General features: G+C 46.9%; 1 pseudogene; it reads left to right on the top strand.

Moving 5' to 3' along the window:
• Nucleotides 1-4,450: 4,450 nt before the first annotated feature.
• On the top strand, nt 4,451-10,386 carry LOC101289404 (60S ribosomal protein L9-like; annotated as a pseudogene).
• The last annotated feature ends 441 nt before the right edge of the window (nt 10,387-10,827 follow it).

Here is a 10,827-nt window from a genome sequence, read left to right as displayed (position 1 = left end):
GGGCCTTCTTCCAGGTTGCAGATTACTGACTTCTTGCATCCTCATGTGGCAAAGAGCAGAGCACAGGAAGCAAGCTCCCTTGTGACTCTTGGAAGGGCACTAATCCCATTCACGAGAGCTCCACCCTTAAGACCTCATCTTATGCTTATTAGCACAGAAGCCAAACCAAAACCAGCAGTCCCCTGCCCTAAGCTTTCTCACCACCAGGATCTGCTTGTGGTAGCCAATGGCAACTCTTCTAGCTATTTTCTCTGATACTTATCTCCATGTTTAAGAATACTGTGCTTCTACTGCTATTTCTTTTGTTTTGTTTTCCTTTTTGGCCACGCCACATGGCTTGCAGGATCTTAGTTCCACGACCAGGGATTGAACCCCGGACCAAGGCAGTGAATGCACCGAGTCCTAACCACTGGACTGCCAGGGAATTCTCTACTGTTGTTTCTTAATTTATCATGTTTAGACATTCTCCACCGACTCTGGTAGGTGAGTACCTAACTCTCTCATGTACAGCCATCACTTCCCCTCCCCCATCATCCCAACATAGCACAACTTTGGAAGAATAAATAGTTGGTATTTACATTATAATGACTATACAAGTTATCATTCACTGCTGAGCCAAGTGAATATTACTTATCTCTGTTCTCAGGCAGCCTTCAGTATTCCTAAAGTTAATGATGGCCTCGTTTTTTTAATTCATTTTATGTTCTATGACTCATCATTAGTGTTCTCTAAAAGCTTTAACCTCTCTGCCAAAGGCCTTCCCATGATATTTTCCATATGGTCAAGCACATCAGCTCCATTTCTTCTTCCCCAGAGCCTCTCAGGAGGCCTCCTTCCTCCTGCACCCAAGTTGACTGGGCTCTGGCTTAATGCTCTGCTGTTAGTCCTAGGACTTTGCTCACACCTCAGTGATGGATACCTTAGTCCCTATGTTGAGGATCCCACCTCTCTCTCTCTCCCTCTCTCTCCTTCCTCACTTTAAAAAAATTTTTATTTCCTCCTTTTAATGAAGGAGGAAGTGTCTACTAGTGTCCTAATAAAATTCACTTGAGAGTGTACTCAGATAATTTTGTGATTGGGTGAAAAACTAGGCATTGCTTAGAGTACATCCTTTCTGAGTTTTCTGATTTTGATTCTATGGGGGCTCTCTGCATTTCATTGCCTTTGAGCTATTTCACAACTCTGTAAATTGTAGGTAATTGATAGCAATGCAAAATAATTCTTATCTAGAGATATGCAAATAAATAACCCACAGTCCCTCTCCCCACCCCACACAAGGCTCCCTACAAAAGGCAGTTTCATATCCGTTTATAAATTCATTTCAAAATTCCTTTTTTCCATATAAATTTGTGCTTCCTTGACATCTTTAAACTGGTTGTAACATCTTACTGGTTCCCTCATTAATAATGAGGTAAGATATTTTACATACGTTCATTTTATATTTGTGAGAGTCATGATTTTACCTTTTAAAAAATATTCCTTTAATAGAAGTGTATTTTTAAAGTCACTGAAGTCTGAAAATATCTTTATTCTTCTTTCACACTTGAGTGATAGATGGGTTGGGTATAAAATTATAGGTAAAATATCCAATGCCACAACTATACCCCAATTAAAAAAAAAATCCAATGCCACTTTGACTCCTGTTTCTTTGCATATAACTAGTTTCCAACACTCCCCCTCCATCCTATTTGTTTGTTTGTTTGTTTGCTTCTTTATCCATGGGATTCAGAAATGTCATAATAATATGCCCTGGTGAGGGTCTTTTTCACTCATTCTGCCATGCACTTCAGTGGATCTTTACATCTAGAGACACTTGCCCTTCAGGTCTAGAAATAAATTTATATATGATTTTCTCTTCCTGGAACTCCTTATATTTGGATGTTGAATGCCTAAATAGATCTTCTAGCTCTCTCATCTTCCTCACCATTCTCATTATTGTATTAATTTGTTTCCCTACCTATTAATGAGGTTGAGTAGCTTCCATATTTAATTGTCCACTTAGCTTCTCAATTATTCTTTTTCTATTAAATAGAATTTTGATGTAAAACAATTGAATATAAACCGATAGCTTGTCAGTATATCACTACATTTCAAAGGATGACAATTTTGAGGAAGACTGATTTATATCACCTAGGTAAAATTGGTGCCTTGTCTTTTTTTTTTTTGGCTGCGTTGGGTCTTCATTGCTGCATGCAGGCTTTCTCTGGTTGTGGCGAGCGGGGGCTACTCTTTGTTGCGGTGCGCGGGCTTCCCACTGTGGTGGCTTCTCTTGTTGTGGAGCACAGGCTTTAGGCTCGCGGGCTTCAGTAGTTGCAGCACGCAGTCTCAGTAATTGTGGCTCGTGGGCTCTAGAGCACAGGCTCAGTAGTTGTGGTACATGGGCTTATTTGCTCTGCGGCATGTGGGATCTTCCCGGACCAGGGCTCAAACCCGTGTCCCCTGCATTGGCAGGCGGATTCTCAACCACTGCGCCACCAGAGAAGTCCCACCTTACTTGTGTTGCTAGCCACAGAATTTCCAACATTTTATACACAATCTGGCATATAATAGTTGCTACATATATCTTTGTTGAATAAACCCTCAACTTATAGATTCCTACTAAATCCTAATCTAGTTCTTCCTCCAGGGTTAAATAGTAAATAATCTTTTTTAACTTTTCATTCTGGAAAAATAAAAATAATATTTTTCAAGTATTTGCTATTTGTCCTGTTCTAAGCTCTTTAGGTGTGGTGATTAATTTAATCCTTACAACAATCCAATGAGATAGGTATTATTACTATCTGCATTTTGAAGGTAAAGAAATTTATCTGAAAGCTTCATTAGCTGAGCTGATATTTGGCTCCAAAGATTATACTTTTAACCATCATATTAGATGCCTCTTTGGTTGGCTCAGCTCACAATCCAATTCTGATCTATTTATAGATCTATTTATAGTAGTATTTATTGTTGAGAAGAATTCTGGGGCAGCATTTAGGTTGCATGGAAAAAGTAATCTGCCTTGATTGTTTAATGATGTCTGCCACAGGCCCAGGAATGGCGAGTCAGGGTTGTTTTTTTTTTTTAAACACTGCTTACTCATTCCTTGGAGAAAGAGATTATCTTTGGGGTTATACATAGCTCTAGTGCTTTTGAAATTAGGGCATGTTGACATCCAAAGTGTTTAAAGGCTGCTTTGTTTCCTTGCTGTAGCAGGAGAATATTTTAACTGCCTGTTTATAATTTATCTGAGAGAAGCACTGGTAATTAGGCATCTGATCACTCCTCTGATTCCCTTGCTTCTTCCTTTTCCTGTGATAACAGAAAGTCAGGAAAATAATCACATTGCCTCATGATACCAGTGGGCCATATAAAAAGCCCCGTGATGTTGTTTTTCCAATCACTGGTTTTCTTGACAGCCAGCATTTAAACCATTCCAAACACCCCTCCCGTCAATCGTTAGAAATGACCTTAGGATTGGTCTCTTTACTAACATTCCTACTACGTCCCAAACAGTTTTACAACTTGGCTTCAGCTGCAGGGCAGTCCAGCTTTTAATGGAATTATATCCCTTTCCCAGAATAGCCATTAAACAGAACTTAACACAGTTTTAAGGGAGGTATAAAGTGACTTTTTCCCACCTCTCCCCACTTTTCAAAGTGCACTTTTACACTCAGAACCAGCATCTATTTGTTTAGGACAGTTTATAAGGTGTTCACTGTTCACTTTCTCATCCTTTAACAATTTTTTTTTTCAGCTAAATAATATACATTTATTGAGAATTCCTGGGATGGCTGTTATTTCCTCTTAACTACAGGGCAGGGAACCAAGCAGAGAAAAAAAAATCACCAAGAAAGCCCACGGCCCTGATTCCTCTGGCTGAGCAAAGGGAAGAGGAAAGTTGCTCCAGGGGGCAGTGCTCACGAAGGCAACAGCATTTTGCAGGAGGCCTGCGGAGGAAGTCCCATGACACCGGGGGTGGGTGGAGGCTGCTTCTCCCCCAGTGGCTCCTCTATTTCAGTTTCTTGAAGGGGCTCTTCTGGCCCTTGATGACGCCTTTCTCTTGGAAGTTCCACAGGGCCATCAACAGAAAGCCAAGTGTGGGCCCGGGTTGTAATAAGCATCTTGGAGATGGTGGGGCTGCTCAGACCTTGCCCACTTTGCGGTGGACAGGTCTCCCACTGAGGGGGATGCTATGTGCCAAGCGTCCCCCATCAGGGCGAAGAAGGAAGACCTCGGGCTGCCTCCCAGACAGATGCTGCAGGTCAGCAGACCCCCACAGAGCCTCCGGAGGGACCCTTCCCACTTCAGCTATCCAGTCCGCGGCCCTCCCGTAAGGCAGACAGCCTGCTGCACCCGGGATGGAGGGGCATCTCATCTTCCTGTTGACATGGCACCTCCTGGGACGGTGCTCACATGTAAGACAAGAAGCTTCCACCACCCCTCTGCCATCTGCTGTATCCCATGATCCACGATGTTCAAGCTCAGCCCCAGAGAGCCCCCTCCAGCACGCATCCCACAGACCTGCCACGATCTTGGCATGCAGAGCAAACCCACAGCCAAATGTGCCCGATCTGAACACATCTTCAAGGCCCAGACCCTCGCTGGATGCTCCTTTTCTGCTGTTATTTATTTGTAATGTTGTTAATGTGAAATCACATATGTATAGTTTAAAACAATACTAAAGCCAATCCCCTAGTACTCATAACCCAGGTTAAGGAATATAACATTAGTAAAGCTTTGGGGCTTGTGTTAGTTTCCCATGGCTGTTGTAACACATGATCACAAACTGAGTGGCTTAAAACAAGGGAAGTTTATTCTCTCACAGTTCTGGGGGCTAGAAGTCTGCAGTCAAGGTGTCTGAAGGCTCCTGAGGAAAGTCTGTGCCTTTTCCCAGCTCCTGGTGGCTCCCAGCAATCCTTGGCGTTCCTTGGCTTGTAGCTGCATCACTCCAATCTCTGCTTCCATGGTCACTGGCCTTCTCCCCTCTCCTTTCTCTTATAAAGACACCAGTCATTGGATTAGGACTCACTCTAATCCAGTCAGTATGACCCATCTTAACTCGATTAAGTCTGCAAAGATGCTCTTTCCAAATAAAGTCACATTCACAGGCAATGGGGGTGAGGACTTGAACATATTTTGGGGGGACACAATTCAATGTCCTACAGAGCCCTTGCTGTGTTCTTCCTCCATCATATTCCTTCCCCCAAGAGGTAACCACTTGGCTGATTTTTGCATTAATCTTTTTTTTTTTAACCTTTAAAATAGTTCACCACCTAAATCTGTATACCTAACACAAAAATTGTTGAGTTTTGAAACGCTGAGTTTTAAGCACAAGTCTAGCTGAATAAGGTAAGGGCAGTACTGCCGTTTCTGGATGAAGGCTCCCACGATGAGATGCTCCAAAAAGAGTCTTCAGCTCAGAAAGTGTTCAGAGCCCTGCTGGGGGACAGTGGGTAGTTTGGAAAACTCAGCACTCACCAGAATTAGGGCACTTGTGTGGACAAGAGACTGGGCCCCTGGCAGGAAGATGGCTGGGTAAGTGGGCTGCATCCTGAGTGCTGGTAAGCTCACCCGGGATGGTGGGGAGCCCCTAGGATGGCTCCCATGATCCCTCCCTCGCCTTCACTCCCACTTCCAGAGGGACCGGGGCTGATGCTCCTGTACACTCTAGGGATTCCATGGCTTCTCGCTTTCCCACCGGCCCCCTGTGACTCCGCCTTTCAGCTCTGCCACTTCACCCTCCTCCTGGGTTTGTATATTATCGCTTAAATCCCTCTGCTGTAGTTTGAGTGGAGTTTCATTAGGGAAAAAATGCATGTGTTCAATGTACCGTCTCCACCTTGAGAGCTTTCTCTTGGTCTCACTTTTCTACTGAGCTGTGTTTTAGGATTTCTTCCTTCATTCACTCAATCTGATGTCTGCAAGGCTGGGCTGTCAGGAGGGACAGAGCTGACAGTAGTCGAGCTGACAGTAGTTGGGGAGACAGACAAGGAAATCGGTCGTTATGACGCAGCAGTAGTGCTTAAAATATGGTTCCTGACCACCTATGCAAGCATCTCCCTGACGTTTCGTCAAAATGCTGAGACCTGAAGGTCGGGCCCAGGGAGGATAAAGACTCCAGACGGGGGAGCAGCCGTCAGCTATTTGAGGCTGGTTGGAGCCAAGGCTGGGGAAGCCCACCGAGAAAAAGTGTGAGGGGCCATGCACTGGCCAAGGACTGAGTGGGGAGAACAGCAGTACCTGTGGGCTGAGCACAGGGGGAGACTGAGAAGAAGAGGTGGGAGGATGGCGTGTATGTTGACGACTGTCATAAAGGTTTCCAAAATCCAGGTTTTCAAAAGTAGCACAGAAACCAGTCCTGTGTGATCCCCTTACATGAGGTACCTAGGGTCGTCAAATTCAGAGAAACAGAAGGCAGAATGGTGCTTACCAGGGGTGGGGGGAGGCGGGGCGGCGGGAAGCAGAGTTTAACAAGTATAGACTTTTAGTTTTGCAAAAAGTTCTGAAGACTGGCTGCACAACAATGTGCATATATTCAACACTGCTGGACTGCACACTTAAAACTGGTTAAGATGATCAATTTTATGTTATGTGTTTGGGTTTTTTTTTTTACCACAACAAAAAATAATTTAAAAAGAAAAGAAAAAAGTAACACAGAAACCAGGGCCTGTTTCTAACCTTCAAAAGTTCCTTGATTGGACTCCCTGGTGGCGCAGTGGATAAGAATCCGCCTGCCAGTGCAGGGGACACAGGTTCAATCCCTGGTCTGGGAAGATCCCACATGCCACGGAGCAACTAAGCCCGTGCGCCACAACTACTGAGCCTGCGCTCTAGAGCCCGCGTGCCACAACTACTGAAGCCTGTGTGCCTAGGGCCCGTGCTCCACAACAAGAGAAGCCAGAGAAGCCCGCGCACCGCAACAAAGAGTAGCCCCCGCTCGATGCAACTAGAGAAAGCCCGCGCGCAGCAACGAAGACTCGACGCGGCCAAACAGAAAAACGAAGTTCCTTGATTCTTTAGCCTTTTGTGATCAGGCTGACTCAGCAGACCAGCGCTCCCCAAATGACGACAAAGCTCCAGCGTCTGCTCATCGCCACTGCGGCGTGAGGGACTTTGTCTCCCCTACTTATCCAAGAGCACCCCCAGACACCGCATGCCAGGAGATGCAATCTAAGTAAAGGCTTGAGCCGGAAGCCAGGTCTCAGCATCTCCTCCAACCGTGTTGCCCCCTTCCCGTCCAGTACCCCCAGCTAATCAAGCAAAGCTCCGTCTTGTGTGGCAGTTCCTGAAGTTTGCCTGTCAGCAAAAGCTTCTGCTTTGTCTCCAAGGGCTCCAGTGTCCACTTCGGGTCCTGTGGTTTAGCCTCTGGAAATTCAAATGGATTCTGGCTGAATTCTATCACAAGATGGACTCTACACCCTGCCTCCTTGGTGCTCTGAGTAGGCCAGGTTGGGGGCATGATGGGTTATCAGGCTAGTGGGAGGGGAACGTAACTTGAGAGGCCCAGTGCATGTGGGGCCTCAAGATGGGGTCCAGCTACAGGGCCTGGCTCTGGGGAGCAGCATGGAAAGGTCTAGAGCTTCATTCAAGAAGTCACAGACTCTAATATAGTAAAATAATTAGAGCCAACACTTAGCACCAACAATGTGCCGGGCATCCTTCCAAGACCTTAATATTGATATGTGTGCACGAACTCAATGAATTCTCCCAGTGAACTTATGAGGTCAGTACTACAGCCGACTTTACTGATGTAGAAACAAGAGCACAGGGACGGGGTCTCTCTTTGCCGCATCTGCTGTGAGAATGAAAGCAATCAGGCAGTCGACGGTCCAGAAAATGTAGACATCACTCAGAAGGGATGCACAGGTGTCACGAAGGGCCCCACAGGAGGCTGCAGAGGGATTTGAATCACATCAGGGTCAAACTCAGTCTCCTTGGAAGGAAAAAGAAGAGGCTCTGGGTGGACAAATAGTGGGGAAATAGGAAGGAACTGGCTGTGGTTTGCACTGTCGGTTGTCACGTACAGAATGTAATGGAGGGTGTTACCCCGGCTTCCGTTTCAAGATGAGATCTGTGTGCTTCCCCATCACCGTTGTCATTCAAGAGGACAGGTCTCTGGTTGAAATCTGGAATTTCTTGTATGAGAAATATATCAGCAGCGTTTGAAAGTATTTGAACCAGGCGTTGCTTGTCAGTGTCTCAAGCCCAGAAAGAGGAGTTAATTCTTAAAGGAAAAGACATTGAACTTATATCAAATTCAGGTTGTTACTTTGATCCTGCAAGCCACAACGGTTAGAAGGAAACCCGGACACTTCTGGATGGTATATGAACAAGTCTCTGAAAAAGGAACAGTTCAGCAGGCTGATGGAGATCTACGAGTTGTCTGGCTATGGAAAATAACTAGATGGCGGATCATTCTTAAGACCTATTTCTAATACTTTTGGTGTTTTTTTTTTTTTTGCGGTACACGGGCCTCTCACTGCTGTGGCCTCTCCCATTGCGGAGCACAGGCTCCGGACGTGCAGGCTCAGCGGCCATGGCTCACGGGCCCAGCCGCTCCGTGGCATGTGGGATCTTCCCGGACCGGGGCACGAACCCGCGTCCCCTGCATCGGCAACTGGACTCTCAACCACTGCGCCACCAGGCAAGCCCCCTATTTCTAATATTTTAAAGATGTAGTAGAGGCCCTCTATTGAAGGATCAAAAGGACGGGGAGGTTGAACTACTTGCCCGAGGTAACCCTGTCAATGCGAGGCAGAGCCAGATCTAAACCCAATCAGGCAGACTCCCGAATTGGCACCCTTATCCACCCTGCCACCTCTCTCCCAGCTGCTCGTCTTCAGGTGGCAAATCAGACAGACAGCCCCTCAGTGGGGAAGCCAGAAGAGTCCAGAGCCCGGCTGGGGTCCGTCATGGTTCCAGATAATCCGATGGTGTAGAGAAGGGTTCAGCCAGCCAATGGGTTGGGTTGTGGGCAGAGAGTTCCAACCCCAGAAGGGGCTGGGCTAGAGCTAGGCAGGGAACAGGGCAGGTTGCAGTCCCAGCAAAGGGCACCTGGGCCCCTTTGGCTCTGAGCCATTTCCCTGTTTCTGGGCTGGGGCCCCAATGGGCCGACCTGAGAAGTATAAAAACTGTGACAGCAGGGCTATGACACAGACATGTAGAATTTGCTCTGCGGCCCCGAACCTGTCTCATAGCAGCAAACATAGCAACACAGGCAACCTGGTTGGCACCTGGCTTCTGGGCCGAAGAGGGTGACTTAATGACAAGGTCTCATGGGTTGATGGAGATCAAGGAGAAAAGGGACAACCTGCTGGCGAGAGCACCAGTGGGTTCAGGATGGCAAAGGCAAGCAACACAGGGCAGGCATGGGTGGAGTCATCACCAAGGGCTGCAGCAAAGCCCCCAAAGTTTTAAAAGCCTTCAGGTTTCTGTGAACTATTGGGGCCTACAGATAAGACATTGCTTGAGTCTTGTAAGTGCTGGTCTCACAGCTCCTTTCCCATCGCACCTCAGCTGTTCCTCACCATGCCAAGCACCATGCCTAAGGCCTGGCCTCAGGGCTTTTGTACTTGCCACCCTCGGCCTATAACACTCTTCCCCAGATATCGTCACTCCCCGCAGGCCTGTGCTCCAAGGAGGCTGATCAGGGAGGCCGTGCCTACGAAGAGCACCTCCCTTCCCTGCTCGCCCATCCTTTACTATCCCCTTGCCGTACGGACTGTGTTTTCCAAAGGTGCCACAGCAATCTCTCCTACGCCACGTGTTCTTTCTCTGGCCCCTGGAATCTGGGGTCCCTGTCACTGCTCTAACCAACAGAACACGACAGAAGTGACGCTGAGCCAGTCCCAGGCACTTCACCGCTCCAGCAGCCTCTGCTTCCTGCTTCGTGGAACACTTACTCTTGGAGCGCTCCTTCCAGAGCCCAGCTGCCAGGCTGAGAAGCTTGTGGGTAGGCCACAGGCAGATGTGCTGGTCAGCAGCCTGCCGAGCTCCTAGCCAGAGGTCAACATCCACGGCAGCCAAACGTGTGAGGCACCTCGATGTCCGACCCAGCCGGTCCTTCGGATGACTCGAGGCCCGGCCAGCATCTGGCTGCATCACTTGTGAGACCCCCAGCAAGACCCACCCGTATGGGCCCAGTCCACCAAAGAACCATGAGAGAGAATACAAAATTGTTGTTTTAGGCCACGGACTTTCAGGGTGGTTTTTTTCCACAGCAGTAGTCATCTGGAGGATGTACCCTGCTTAACTAGTTTTCACAGCACCTATGCACTGCCTGATAGTATATAAGCTATTTGTTTATTGTCTTTTTCTCCCTCTTGTTTTTGTTTACTACTGTACTCTTAACACTTGAGAGGAGTGCCTGGCATGTAGTAGGAGCTCAATAAATATTTTCTAAGTAGATGAATGAATCCAAAGACATTTTCCCCAAAATCACAAAGCAATAATCAACGTGATTCTATTAGTTCTCAAGAGGCTTAACACTGGGTCATCCTGAGCATAGGTTAGGGCATCAGATGTGGTTGTATTTATTCACTCAACAGCCATTTATTGAGCTTCTATTACGTGCTAGGCCCTAGAAATAAATCAGCGAACCAAAGCAAAAATTCCTGCCCTCATTCTAGTGGGGGAGCAGGCAATAATATAAATAAGGAAAGTATACCATATATTAGGAGAGGGTAAGTTGCAAGGAAGAAAAATAAAGCAGAGAAGAAGGAGAGAGAGTCCTGGGGTCTGGCCGGAATGTTAAGTAAGGTGGCCCAGTGTATTGGTTTGCTAGGGCTGCCACAGCAAAGCACCACAAACTGGGAGGCTTAGACAACAGAAATGTATTGTCTCACAGTC

This window comes from Orcinus orca, chromosome 9, assembly GCF_937001465.1.
Source record: "Orcinus orca chromosome 9, mOrcOrc1.1, whole genome shotgun sequence".
Lineage (NCBI taxonomy): Eukaryota > Metazoa > Chordata > Mammalia > Artiodactyla > Delphinidae > Orcinus > Orcinus orca.
The sequence above is the reverse complement of the archived record's forward strand: the minus strand, read 5'-3'. Positions and strand labels throughout refer to the sequence as shown.